We start from the raw sequence: 14,649 nt of genomic DNA on the forward strand, positions 1-14,649 counted from the left end.
TTTTTTGTATTGTTGTGTTACCTTGAGCATTTGTTGAGACATCCACAATCATTAACAGAAGAAACACAAATAGCTTATAATATTTCATTTTAAGCTGTAAAACATGAGAGATTGCTTAGTACAGTTTACAAAGAAAATGAACAGTATCAACTGAATATGGAGACCTTAAGGAATTATTCACTTTTCTTATTTGAAACAAATCAATGCAAAGATTTCTTTAGTTTTAAACATAAACTAGTATGGTTGAAAAATTCTGATATTAGCCTACCTGTTTTCCAAAAGATATATTCCTGAACACTCTTCAGACTGTTTGCGTTATGAATCTTTGAAGTCTGTGTAAAGTAGATGAAAACAAGCTCCCCTTCCCTCCGCCCCATCAAACAGGACTCACCCTCCAATGATTCGTTGAAAACTTGACAGCGTTCTTCTTTTATATAAGGCAGAGAACTGTAATTTTGCATCATTTTAGACATTAATACGACTAAATGTGCTGCACAAATTCATCTTCCAGTTAAACTTGCTGACTTGAAATATTGAGTTTGAATGCAAAAAGGCTCTCAATAATTTTTTGAGTTTACACAGCACAGAACTATAACGTTGTCTTTGTTTGTGTTAATATTAGCTGAAGTTTTATTTCATTTGTGACCAAAAGTTTCTCTTTAGTTTGAAGAGTTTAAAAAGAGCATATGTATTTTCCATAGACTTGTCAGCTCAACGCAGATCATAATGGATTATACATCCCTTAGTTTCCTATCTTGTATCATACTACATCTTATGAGTCTTTTACTCATTAAACCTGTATGAGTTTCTTTCCTCTGCTGAACACAAAAGAAGATATTTTAAAGAATGTTGGTAACAGACAGTTGATGGCAACTGATTTTCTTAGCTGTTTGATCACCAACATTCATTTAAAATATCTTCATTTGTGTTCAACAGAAGAAAGAAACTTTTTTTTTTTTGAAATGTCTTATAACCACCCACTGAGCAAATTATGTCCAGAAGACGTCTTTTTGAGGTCTTGTCTCAGGTTGAAAAGACGTCCACTGAGGGGCCAGAATGAAAGTTTTTATGACGTCTTTTTTTGACGTCTTCTGGACATCCGATATAGACGAACACGCAGAATCACCAAAGGAGAAAAATCACCATTTTTAAGCCACCATCGTGGAGATGAGTGTTTGCTTTAGTTGGGCTCTTGACCCTTGCCTTATTAATATTAGAGTTTGTTTGGGCAGTTAACTGAGTCATAACAGCCAGACAAGCAAAGAGAAATGATCATGTGTTGGTTATGTTTTTACATAATCACTATTTGACCTGAATTCATGAAGAGCCCAATCTCTGAGTTAGATTTACATTGATTACAGCAGAACTGTGATTCTACAGCAGAAGGTCAGCTTTATCAATATAATATGAAAGATTTCACATGATAAAATTTTTGTTCTCTTAGGCACACACAGACATCAAGAATCAGCCTGTGAATCTCAATGACGGTGACAAGCAACATATTCTGATCAACAGATCAACTCTGAACATTAGAAAACAAGCTACTAAAAAGTCACATAAACAGAACAAAATAAAATATGAGAATAAAGGAAATTACTAAGACAATGAAGCTAATAATTTATTCATGCAGCAATGCATGATGGGAGCCATGGATGAATTTTGATTGGTGGCTCCCAGAATGCACTGCAACATGCTTTTGATGGGCACCACTGTTGAGATTCACAGGCTGATTCTTGATGTCTGTGTGTGCCTAAAATGAATATTTCTTTTTTTGTTCATCACACCTTTTCTGAAATCATATTGTAAAAGCTGATCTTGTGCTGTAGAATCACAGTGCTGCTGTAATCAATAACGTAAATCTAACTCAGAGATTGGGCTCTTCACGAGTTCAGTGACTCAGGTCAAATAATGGTTATGTGAAAACATAACCAACGCCTGATCATTTCTCTTTACTTGTCTGGCTGTTATGACTCAGTTACAGCCCAAACAAACTCTAATATTAAGAAGGCAAGGGTCAAGAGCCCAACTAAAGCAAACACTCATCTCCACGATGGTGGCTTAAAAATTGTGATTTTTCTCCTTTGGTGATTCTGTGTGTTCGTCTATATCGGATGTCCAGAAGACGTCAAAAAAAGACGTCATAAAAACTTTCATTCTGGCCCCTCAGTGGACGCCTTTTCAACCTGAGACAAGACCTCAAAAAGACGTCTTCTGGACGTAATTTGCTCAGTGGGCACTTCATGATATCTTATGGCTGTGTAGAAGAAGGCTCAACTTTTGTTTCTTTACTTAAAGCAGACAAAGACCACTTATAAATATTATGACAGCATTATAACAACTATAGTTGTATATTACTGTGGTTATGATTATTCATGAGATGACACACATTATAATGTTGTTTATAATGCATTAGGAATAACTTTATAATACATTATAAATACAGGCTTCATAGAGAGTGTTACAAAAGTTTTATTTTGTACAGCTGTATGCATCAGTGATGTTTTATTCTCCTTTTCACTCACACAGAGGCAAATTCATCACTCCATCATTACATGTTTGTGTTAGGTCACTGCCTATTGATGATTTGCCACTCTGACACCTAAATTGGATTCTATCTCCATGTGGTGAGAATATCTTTCGCTGTTCACCCCATCGCAGCTGTATACCTCGTTCATCCATTAACTCCAGAGACACTGAACAGGGCTCTGAAACAAACCCAACATCTCAGTCTCAGTGTTACAGGATACATTCATTGATTCATCAGAACCAGAACTACAACTTCAAGATCAAGTTTAAATCAAAATATCAAAAATTAAAATACAGTGAGAAAAGCCTTACATGTCTTTAATGTACATGGTGTTGTAGAGTGTTCATACTTACTTAAGCACTTAATATTCCCTCTCCATTCTCCGTGTTCACAGGTCAAGTATTTGGAGTAGGGGTAACGCTGAACCAGTATGTATTTATTAAAGCAGGTGTATTCAACTCTCTCGCCTGAATTGTATTCCTTTTTTGCCATTTCCGTTGTATCTGCAGAGTTCAGATGTGGTGGTGGCCCACATTTTCCTGTGAGCAAAGACATGTTTTAGACAGTTTTTAGATCATCAAGTAAATGTGGCATTAACAGATCTCAATATCAGCCAGATGCTTTTTTTACATCCTTAAACACCATGTTTTTAATGTAATGCACATCATTAATATGAGTAAATAAGGTCATTTTAATAAAATGCTTGAAGAAAATGACTTTCTGCTTTGATCTGAGAGATCTGGGTTGGATTTTTCTATATAATATAATATAATATAATAACCAGAGGTGGGTAATCCAGGGGTCAAAGAGTAAAAGTCCTGGCATATTTTTATTCCACCAACTGAAGCATTAATGAGATAAATAAGTGATTGATGATTGAGCATTATTGAAGACACCTGATGATAACAAGGAGAATCACCAAAGGAGAAAATCACAATTTTTAAGTTACCATCATCGAGGTCAGGGTTTGTTTTAGTTGAGCTCTTGACCCTTGACTTTTTAATATTAGATTTTGTTTGGGCAGTTTTAACTGCATTAAAACCAACCAGAAGAGCAAAGTTAAAAGATGATCAGGTGGTGTTGGTTATGTTTTCACATAATCATTATTTGATCTGAATCACTGAACTCATTTAGAGCCCAATCTCTGAGTCAGATTTACATTATTAATTACAGCAGCACTGTGAATAAGCAGCCAGAGAAATAAACGAAAACTGATGTATAAAGAGTCACGAGCTCAACTAAAGCAAACACTCTTCTTCTCAATGGTAACATCAAACCAAACATTTTCACCAAAATATCAACATCTAAACTTCTGTTAATTCTCAATAAGATCTTCTGTAGAAATAAAGTTAAACTGGTCAGTCATAAGTGTAATAATGTGTAATGGCTGGAAGACAGTTGTAGTTCTGCTTGTAGTTGTAGTTCCCTTTCGATATTTCACTCGTACTGCGTATGGGGGGAAAAGTTTCCCTTTTTCCCCACTACTGAAGCCTTTTCAATAACGCAGTGTAACTGCACCGTCATTGGTTCACTCATAGACAAGTTGTTGAACCAATTGCGGCGCGGCTCAGCTGTGCGGCCTATGGGAAGAGAGTGCGTGAACATTCCCGCCAAAAGGGGCGGGGTAATGTGCTATATAAGCGAGCGTTTCGCCATAAGCCATCAGTCCTTTCTCCTTCAGCGACAACTGAAACTTCTCTTTGCTGATCCTCGCAGAAGCCTGCTCACCGAGAAAGAAGCTTGCCGCCGTCGAAGAGGCCCTGCAGCGGACCCCGCTGACTCGCCGGATCCTCGCAGCGCCCGCGCCCTCGCCGACTGCCGCCTTTGCGCCGTCATCGAGCCGCCGCCTCCCGCTCCCACGAACCGGCCGCTTCCCAGCGTGTCTCCTGCCGCCATCCGGCGCGCCCTGAAAGCGTCTTCCCGCGGTCACCTTACAGCGCCTCAGAGCAACTTTCCAGCAGTTTTCACCGCTACGAGCCCGGCCCTCGCCGTTAAAGAGCCTCCCAATCGCCGTTTTCACGGCGCTACCGGCATTTTTCAATGCCTCACCACTGTGCTACGTGCAGAGCCCTGCTGCACGAAGATGACGGACACGGGGAGTGCGTTGGATGTCTGGGCGTTGCCCACGCGGATGACGCGCTTGCCGGCGGCTCATGCCCACACTGTGAACGCATGAGTTTAGCGTCTCTGCGCTCGCGGGCCGCCTTCTTCTCCGAGAGCGACCCCCCTGTTCATGCCCTCCCGTCTCCCGCGCCTGCCAGGAAAAGACCGCGGGGCAGAACAGTTCAGCGCATGGAGACGGGCGAGCACACGTCAGCCCAGTGCCCGCGTGCCTCGCCCTCTCCCCACAGAGAGCAGACCCCCGTCTCATTCTCCCGCCCAGACCACCGTCCCTCGGTAGATGCGAGCTACCTCGTCTACTTCGGTGGATCGGATGAAGAGCTGCTCTTCGACTCTTTATCCATGGCAGCCTCTGAGCATGAAGCGTGGGCTGGCGAGCCGGACGACCCCACCCCCCTGCCTTCATTGGAGCCGATTGAACACGGCACCGGCATGGACGCCGAGTTATTCCTCGTCCTGTCTAAGGCCGTAGAGGGACTGGACCTCGACTGGGCTCCGCCAGAGGAGCCATCGCGGAGCCACTTGGACGAGTGGTTTCTTCCAGGCCGCCGCCAGGCCCCTAGCCAGCTCTCCGCCCCATTCTTCCCCGAAGTCCACGAGGTGCTGACAAAGTCGTGGCGCGCCCCTTACTCTGCCCGCCTACACACGACCCACCGCTCGGCCCTCACCGCCATGGACGGCGCGGAGGAAAAAGGATACGAACACCTGCCACCCCTGGACGAAGCAGTGGCCGCTCATCTCTGCCCTCCCGCGGCCGTGGGATGGAAAGCCAAGAGAGCCCTCCCGTCCAAACCCTGCAGGACCCTAGCAGGAAGAGCCTACACCTCAGCGGGCCAGGCCGCCTCAGCACTTCACTCTATGGCCATCTTTCAGGTTTTTCAAGCCAAACTCCTCCGCTCTCTGGACGAGTCCGGTATTGATGCGCCTGCCTTTAAGGACCTCCTCAGCGCTACTGACTTAGCCCTGCGGGCCACGAAGGCCACGGCCCAGGCCATTGGCAGGTCAATGGCCAGCCTTGTTGTGCTGGAGCGCCAACTATGGCTGAATCTGACGGAGATCAAGGAGCAGGACAAGACGGCCTTCTTAGATGCCCCCGTGTCCCCGTATGGACTCTTTGGACCTGCGGTGGAGGGTTTCACAGAGCGCTTTACTGCGGCGCAAAAGTCCTCTCAGGCTATGAGACACTTTTTGCCGAAACGCTCTAGCTCCGCGTCTGCCTCTAGCCGCCCCAGGCCTGCGCCGGCTTAGCAGACCAAGCCCGCCCCCTCTGCTTCCCAAGCAGCACCGCCCAAGGAGCAACGCCAGCGCTCGCGCCCTTCTAAGCGCTCCTCCTTCCCCAGGCGCCAGGGACCCCGGCCCAGGATTGTGCTGGACCCTGTGACCCCTAAGTCATCCTAGTCTGAGAGGGAAGAGGATTGGGGCAAGTCCCGCCGCGGCCGGACCCCCCAAAAACGCTCCCGTGCAAACTCCCCTCCGCCTCGTTTATATCTGGGCGCGGGAGAAACACAACCTGCTGTAATAGGGCCCACATGTGCTGCGCCCTCACAAACCGCCGTTTTCACGGCGACCCATTTTTTAAATATTTCACAAAAGAGCACCCAATGCGGTGCTCGACCCCCTTCTAAGCGGGCCGTCATCCGATATTATTCTCCCTCTCGCCACCCGGGCCAAGGCTTGGAAAGCCATCCCTGGCGTGTCAGACTGGATTCTGAAGGTCATAAGCCAGGGCTACTCGCTCCAATTTGCCAGAAGACCTCCGCGGTGTGGCGGGGTTATTCAGACTTCGGTACAAGCGGACGACACACATGTCCTCCGAACCGAGGTTTTAACTCTGTTGAGAAAGGGGGCTATAGAAATAGTCCCCTTCCCAGAGAGCGAGTCGGGCTTCTACAGCCGTTACTTCTTGGTGCCGAAGAAAGACGGCGGTCTCAGACCCATTCTGGACCTCAGGTTACTGAACCTTTCCCTCATGAAGTGAAAGTTCAAAGTCCTGACACTGAAGCAGATCCTCACGCAGATTTGCCACAAGGACTGGTTCTGTTCACTGGATCTGAAGGACGCTTACTTTCACATCCAGATAGCCCCCCATCACAGGCGATTCTTGAGATTCGCGTTCGAGGGTGTGGCTTACCAATATACGGTCCTCCCCTTCGGGCTCTCCCTGGCTCCTCGCACTTTTACGAAGTGCATGAACGTGGCCCTTTCCCCTCTGAGACAGATGGGAATACGCGTTTTAAACTACCTCGACGACTGGCTCATTTTAGCCAGCTCGCGCACAGAACTAGAGCACCACAGATCCATGCTTCTCAGCCACTTACAGTGCCTGGGTCTCAGGGTCAACCCAGCCAAGAGCTCGCTGCTTCCCACTCAACGTATCTCGTTCCTGGGCGCAGTTTTCGACTCTGTCCGTATAACGGCAGTAGTCTCGCCAGAGTGCGCTCTGGCCATTCAGCAGCTCGCGGCCTCCATCAGGAACAAAGCCTACCTCCCTCTGAAGCTGTTCCAGAGGTTGCTAGGGCATTCTCCGTGTTCACAGGTCAAGTATTTGGAGTAGGGGTAACGCTGAACCAGTATGTATTTATTAAAGCAGGTGTATTCAACTCTCTCGCCTGAATTGTATTCCTTTTTTGCCATTTCCGTTGTATCTGCAGAGTTCAGATGTGGTGGTGGCCCACATTTTCCTGTGAGCAAAGACATGTTTTAGACAGTTTTTAGATCATCAAGTAAATGTGGCATTAACAGATCTCAATATCAGCCAGATGCTTTTTTTACATCCTTAAACACCATGTTTTTAATGTAATGCACATCATTAATATGAGTAAATAAGGTCATTTTAATAAAATGCTTGAAGAAAATGACTTTCTGCTTTGATCTGAGAGATCTGGGTTGGATTTTTCTATATAATATAATATAATATAATAACCAGAGGTGGGTAATCCAGGGGTCAAAGAGTAAAAGTCCTGGCATATTTTTATTCCACCAACTGAAGCATTAATGAGATAAATAAGTGATTGATGATTGAGCATTATTGAAGACACCTGATGATAACAAGGAGAATCACCAAAGGAGAAAATCACAATTTTTAAGTTACCATCATCGAGGTCAGGGTTTGTTTTAGTTGAGCTCTTGACCCTTGACTTTTTAATATTAGATTTTGTTTGGGCAGTTTTAACTGCATTAAAACCAACCAGAAGAGCAAAGTTAAAAGATGATCAGGTGGTGTTGGTTATGTTTTCACATAATCATTATTTGATCTGAATCACTGAACTCATTTAGAGCCCAATCTCTGAGTCAGATTTACATTATTAATTACAGCAGCACTGTGAATAAGCAGCCAGAGAAATAAACGAAAACTGATGTATAAAGAGTCACGAGCTCAACTAAAGCAAACACTCTTCTTCTCAATGGTAACATCAAACCAAACATTTTCACCAAAATATCAACATCTAAACTTCTGTTAATTCTCAATAAGATCTTCTGTAGAAATAAAGTTAAACTGGTCAGTCATAAGTGTAATAATGTGTAATGGCTGGAAGACAGTTGTAGTTCTGCTTGTAGTTGTAGTTCCCTTTCGATATTTCACTCGTACTGCGTATGGGGGGAAAAGTTTCCCTTTTTCCCCACTACTGAAGCCTTTTCAATAACGCAGTGTAACTGCACCGTCATTGGTTCACTCATAGACAAGTTGTTGAACCAATTGCGGCGCGGCTCAGCTGTGCGGCCTATGGGAAGAGAGTGCGTGAACATTCCCGCCAAAAGGGGCGGGGTAATGTGCTATATAAGCGAGCGTTTCGCCATAAGCCATCAGTCCTTTCTCCTTCAGCGACAACTGAAACTTCTCTTTGCTGATCCTCGCAGAAGCCTGCTCACCGAGAAAGAAGCTTGCCGCCGTCGAAGAGGCCCTGCAGCGGACCCCGCTGACTCGCCGGATCCTCGCAGCGCCCGCGCCCTCGCCGACTGCCGCCTTTGCGCCGTCATCGAGCCGCCGCCTCCCGCTCCCACGAACCGGCCGCTTCCCAGCGTGTCTCCTGCCGCCATCCGGCGCGCCCTGAAAGCGTCTTCCCGCGGTCACCTTACAGCGCCTCAGAGCAACTTTCCAGCAGTTTTCACCGCTACGAGCCCGGCCCTCGCCGTTAAAGAGCCTCCCAATCGCCGTTTTCACGGCGCTACCGGCATTTTTCAATGCCTCACCACTGTGCTACGTGCAGAGCCCTGCTGCACGAAGATGACGGACACGGGGAGTGCGTTGGATGTCTGGGCGTTGCCCACGCGGATGACGCGCTTGCCGGCGGCTCATGCCCACACTGTGAACGCATGAGTTTAGCGTCTCTGCGCTCGCGGGCCGCCTTCTTCTCCGAGAGCGACCCCCCTGTTCATGCCCTCCCGTCTCCCGCGCCTGCCAGGAAAAGACCGCGGGGCAGAACAGTTCAGCGCATGGAGACGGGCGAGCACACGTCAGCCCAGTGCCCGCGTGCCTCGCCCTCTCCCCACAGAGAGCAGACCCCCGTCTCATTCTCCCGCCCAGACCACCGTCCCTCGGTAGATGCGAGCTACCTCGTCTACTTCGGTGGATCGGATGAAGAGCTGCTCTTCGACTCTTTATCCATGGCAGCCTCTGAGCATGAAGCGTGGGCTGGCGAGCCGGACGACCCCACCCCCCTGCCTTCATTGGAGCCGATTGAACACGGCACCGGCATGGACGCCGAGTTATTCCTCGTCCTGTCTAAGGCCGTAGAGGGACTGGACCTCGACTGGGCTCCGCCAGAGGAGCCATCGCGGAGCCACTTGGACGAGTGGTTTCTTCCAGGCCGCCGCCAGGCCCCTAGCCAGCTCTCCGCCCCATTCTTCCCCGAAGTCCACGAGGTGCTGACAAAGTCGTGGCGCGCCCCTTACTCTGCCCGCCTACACACGACCCACCGCTCGGCCCTCACCGCCATGGACGGCGCGGAGGAAAAAGGATACGAACACCTGCCACCCCTGGACGAAGCAGTGGCCGCTCATCTCTGCCCTCCCGCGGCCGTGGGATGGAAAGCCAAGAGAGCCCTCCCGTCCAAACCCTGCAGGACCCTAGCAGGAAGAGCCTACACCTCAGCGGGTCAGGCCGCCTCAGCACTTCACTCTATGGCCATCTTTCAGGTTTTTCAAGCCAAACTCCTCCGCTCTCTGGACGAGTCCGGTATTGATGCGCCTGCCTTTAAGGACCTCCTCAGCGCTACTGACTTAGCCCTGCGGGCCACGAAGGCCACGGCCCAGGCCATTGGCAGGTCAATGGCCAGCCTTGTTGTGCTGGAGCGCCAACTATGGCTGAATCTGACGGAGATCAAGGAGCAGGACAAGACGGCCTTCTTAGATGCCCCCGTGTCCCCGTATGGACTCTTTGGACCTGCGGTGGAGGGTTTCACAGAGCGCTTTACTGCGGCGCAAAAGTCCTCTCAGGCTATGAGACACTTTTTGCCGAAACGCTCTAGCTCCGCGTCTGCCTCTAGCCGCCCCAGGCCTGCGCCGGCTTAGCAGACCAAGCCCGCCCCCTCTGCTTCCCAAGCAGCACCGCCCAAGGAGCAACGCCAGCGCTCGCGCCCTTCTAAGCGCTCCTCCTTCCCCAGGCGCCAGGGACCCCGGCCCAGGATTGTGCTGGACCCTGTGACCCCTAAGTCATCCTAGTCTGAGAGGGAAGAGGATTGGGGCAAGTCCCGCCGCGGCCGGACCCCCCCAAAAACGCTCCCGTGCAAACTCCCCTCCGCCTCGTTTATATCTGGGCGCGGGAGAAACACAACCTGCTGTAATAGGGCCCACATGTGCTGCGCCCTCACAAACCGCCGTTTTCACGGCGACCCATTTTTTAAATATTTCACAAAAGAGCACCCAATGCGGTGCTCGACCCCCTTCTAAGCGGGCCGTCATCCGATATTATTCTCCCTCTCGCCACCCGGGCCAAGGCTTGGAAAGCCATCCCCGGCGTGTCAGACTGGATTCTGAAGGTCATAAGCCAGGGCTACTCGCTCCAATTTGCCAGAAGACCTCCGCGGTGTGGCGGGGTTATTCAGACTTCGGTACAAGCGGACGACACACATGTCCTCCGAACCGAGGTTTTAACTCTGTTGAGAAAGGGGGCTATAGAAATAGTCCCCTTCCCAGAGAGCGAGTCGGGCTTCTACAGCCGTTACTTCTTGGTGCCGAAGAAAGACGGCGGTCTCAGACCCATTCTGGACCTCAGGTTACTGAACCTTTCCCTCATGAAGTGAAAGTTCAAAGTCCTGACACTGAAGCAGATCCTCACGCAGATTTGCCACAAGGACTGGTTCTGTTCACTGGATCTGAAGGACGCTTACTTTCACATCCAGATAGCCCCCCATCACAGGCGATTCTTGAGATTCGCGTTCGAGGGTGTGGCTTACCAATATACGGTCCTCCCCTTCGGGCTCTCCCTGGCTCCTCGCACTTTTACGAAGTGCATGAACGTGGCCCTTTCCCCTCTGAGACAGATGGGAATACGCGTTTTAAACTACCTCGACGACTGGCTCATTTTAGCCAGCTCGCGCACAGAACTAGAGCACCACAGATCCATGCTTCTCAGCCACTTACAGTGCCTGGGTCTCAGGGTCAACCCAGCCAAGAGCTCGCTGCTTCCCACTCAACGTATCTCGTTCCTGGGCGCAGTTTTCGACTCTGTCCGTATAACGGCAGTAGTCTCGCCAGAGTGCGCTCTGGCCATTCAGCAGCTCGCGGCCTCCATCAGGAACAAAGCCTACCTCCCTCTGAAGCTGTTCCAGAGGTTGCTAGGGCTCATGGCTTCCACCTTCCCAGTTCTTCAGCTTGGCCTACTTCGCATGCGGCCTCTGCAGTACTGGTTGAAGGTTCGGGTACCTCCCTACGCTTGGCGCCACGGTCACCTGCGCCTCAAGGTCTGTCTGGCAGCCCTGAAGCCCTGGATGAACCCCACTTGGTTCACACTCGGAGTACAGTACACTTTCGACAGACGTGTCCAACTCGGGTTGGGGCGCTCTGTGTGAGGGCAGTCCGGTCTACGGCTCGTGAACACACGAGGAAAGCCACCTACATATCAACTGCCTCGAAATGCTGTCAGTGGCACGAGCCCTCCATGCCTTTCGGGCTTATCTGACGGATCGCCACGTCTTAGTCCAGTCGGACAGTATGACAGTGGTCTCCTATATAAATCGCCAGGGGGGTCTTTCGTCCAGCCGCTTATGCGCTCTGGTGAAAATCCTTCTGGAATGGGCATCCCCAAGGGTTCGGTCACTCAGAGCGACTCATATACCCGGAAAGAACAATCTGGGAGCAGATATGCTGTCTCAGGAACAACCCCAGCCAACATAGCATGGTGGGGCCCAGATGGGTGTCACCTGGGCAGCCTAACTTGGGCCCAGACATTTTTGTCCACGGTTTCCATGGAGGCCCCACATGGGTTAGCCCAGATGAACTGAACACTGCTCAGAGTGCACACTACAGGCTGTTAAATGTAACACAGAATCATGCTGGAGTTAATGAGATAATTAGGTGATAATGAGCAGAATCACTGAAGGACAGAGAAACAACAAGAACTACGACTTCAGCCACAGCCTTCAATGAAATCAACTGAAGATAAAAGACATTAAATCTCTCAAGATCTAATTAAACAACTCCACAAACAGCATTACCAGCTTCACTTATTACTAACCAGAATGACTTTATTTCTGACATACATCTACAAAAGTTGTTATTGAGAATTACCAGAGGTTTAGAAGTTGATGATTTGTTGAAAATACGTTTGGTTTGATGTCACCGCGATCGAGGTCAGCGCTTACTTCAGTTAGGCAGTTTGACTCTTGACTGTTTTAGTAATAATGTTTCATTGGATGCTCCACCCCCAGACGGTTCTCACTATATGGGAGCTCTTCGCCTCAGAAGACAACTCTCATTGCCCAACCTATTATTCGAAGGAGGACGATGCATTGGCCCACACATGGTCCAATACCCTTCAATATGCTTTTCCTCTGATCGCCGTGATCCCTCAGGTTATCAGGTGAATCAAAGAGGACGAGCACAGAGTTCTGTTAGTGGCCCCACTCTGGAGGAGCCAGATTTGGACCTAGAAGCTGTTCCGGCTTTCCACAAAAGCCCCATGGCCAATCCCCCTGAGACGGGACCTCCTCTCTCATGCTGCGTTCACACCAAACGCGAATAGAGCGTCAAATTCGCGTCTACCGCGTCTAGTTTGCCGCTTGAACATTTTGAATGCATTCGCGCGTCTAGAGCGAAATAGACGCGCGTAAAAAACAATCCGCTTCTTGTGGGAGGGGCAAGTGCTAGGCGGTTGTCTGTTTGCAAGATGGCTGATGTTGATCGTGCGTTCATCGAGAGAGCTACCGCTTTGTATTTACTCTGGAGAGCAGAACAGCGGCGTAGGGGTCAGCGTCACGGGAAGGCCGCGGGTCGATAAACGTGTACGTGACTCAAAAGTAAAATGTGTATTTACAACTTACCAGGTAGCCCAATCTCCTCACCGACACTCTTCCAAGCGAGGTCCTTTTTATTCCTGTCTGAAGTATGAACTTGTGTCATAAATCTCTGGGTGACTGCTCACTGATAATATCAGTCGTTCCTCCATTTTGAATGAGTGACTCCGGGCGGGCCTGCCGCCACAGCAGCAAGCAGGCTCCTGATTGGTTAACGCGGCGCGAATTTACGCCAAAGTTCAAATTTTTCAACTCGGGCGTCAGACGCGAATTCGCGTCAAACGCTAAATGCACAAAAAGCACCATTCGCGCGAAACGCTCAATTCGCGTCATTCGCGCGAACTAGACGCGCGAATGAGGCGAATTTGCGTCTTCCGCGCCGCGCTAAACGCCTCATTCGCGCCGTGAGACCTCCAGCCGGAGCTTTGGGCTCTACATCTGTGGATTCTCGAAAGGAACCATCTGACCTTCCGAGGGAAGTGCTAGATACCATTTCACAGGCGAGAGCCCCGTCTACAAGACGCCTCTACGCCCAGAAGTGGTCGGTCTTTGTTAGCTGGTGTTCCACACGCAACATAGACCCGGAAGAATGTGATGTTTCTTACATTCTAACCTTCCTCCAGGAGCGTTTAGAGTTGGGGCGAGCCCCCTCTACGCTTAAGGTCTACGTAGCAGCCATTGCGGCATTTCACTTGCCCATTGCTGGACAATCAGTAGGGCGGAACGATTTGGTCATTAAGTTCCTGAGGGGTTCTAGGCGATTGCATCCTCCTCGTCCCCTCACTGTTCCCCCCTGGGACCTCTCCGTGGTCCTCAGAGCTCTTAAAGGTCCTCCTTTTGAGCCACTGCATCTAGCGGGCCTCGGACCCTTAACGCTCAAAACTGCCTTACTACTTGCTTTGGCATCAGTAAAACGAGTTGGCGATCTGCAGGCACTCTCGGTGAGCCCTGCATGCCTTGAGTTCAGTCCAAACGACTCCATGGTCGTTCTGAAACCAAAAGTTGGCTACGTTCCCAAAGTGCTCTCAACGCCATTCAGAGCACAAGTGATTTCTCTCTCTGCGCTTCCCCGTTCATCGGACAAGCCAGAGCTGGAATCTTTATGCCCTGTTAGGGCTTTACGCGTCTACATCGAGCGATCACAGCCTTTCCGGCAGTCTGATCAACTATTCGTTTGTTTCGGTGGCCGTACCAAAGGGTCCCCGGTCTCGAAACAACATCTATCACGATGGATCGTTGACGCTATAGCTCTTTCATACTCCTCTGTGGGCGCTACTTGCCCCATCGGAGTTAGGGCCCATTCCACTAGAGGCATGGCCTCGTCGTGGGCCTGGTCCAGTGGAGTCTCAATCAAAGACATTTTGTCTTCGTCCACCTTTGTCAGGTTGTACCAGTTGGACGTTCCGACCTTACATGCTCGGGTCCTTTCAGTGTAAATTCGCGGCCCTCAAGGTGTTCCGCTTTTTGCATAAACCCAGGAGTTCTCTCCTTTGTAGTGTAACAGGGTAACGGCGGCTTCGGCCTTCACTTGTCCTTGGTCCCCCCTTA

General features: G+C 49.4%; 1 protein-coding gene and 3 long non-coding RNA genes across 4 annotated transcripts in view; 1 reads left to right on the forward strand and 3 right to left on the reverse strand.

The window, feature by feature from the left end:
• LOC125262657 (sushi, von Willebrand factor type A, EGF and pentraxin domain-containing protein 1-like) overlaps nucleotides 1–14,649 on the reverse strand; it is a 48,377-nt gene that overhangs the window by 18,524 nt on the left and 15,204 nt on the right. The gene's annotated exons all lie outside the window — the stretch shown is intronic.
• Nucleotides 2,452–3,405, reverse strand: LOC125252991. The gene is made up of 2 exons (XR_007181323.1): nucleotides 2,881–3,405; nucleotides 2,452–2,705 (listed from the first exon to the last, which is right to left on the reverse strand). It is a non-coding gene; the product is annotated as an uncharacterized LOC125252991 (long non-coding RNA).
• LOC125253026 lies at nucleotides 2,705–7,319 on the forward strand. The gene is made up of 2 exons (XR_007181337.1): nucleotides 2,705–2,921; nucleotides 7,185–7,319. It is a non-coding gene; the product is annotated as an uncharacterized LOC125253026 (long non-coding RNA).
• On the reverse strand, nucleotides 7,279–12,112 carry LOC125253012. Its single transcript, XR_007181330.1, has 2 exons — nucleotides 8,519–12,112; nucleotides 7,279–7,329 (listed from the first exon to the last, which is right to left on the reverse strand). It is a non-coding gene; the product is annotated as an uncharacterized LOC125253012 (long non-coding RNA).

This window comes from Megalobrama amblycephala, linkage group LG2, assembly GCF_018812025.1.
Source record: "Megalobrama amblycephala isolate DHTTF-2021 linkage group LG2, ASM1881202v1, whole genome shotgun sequence".
Lineage (NCBI taxonomy): Eukaryota > Metazoa > Chordata > Actinopteri > Cypriniformes > Xenocyprididae > Megalobrama > Megalobrama amblycephala.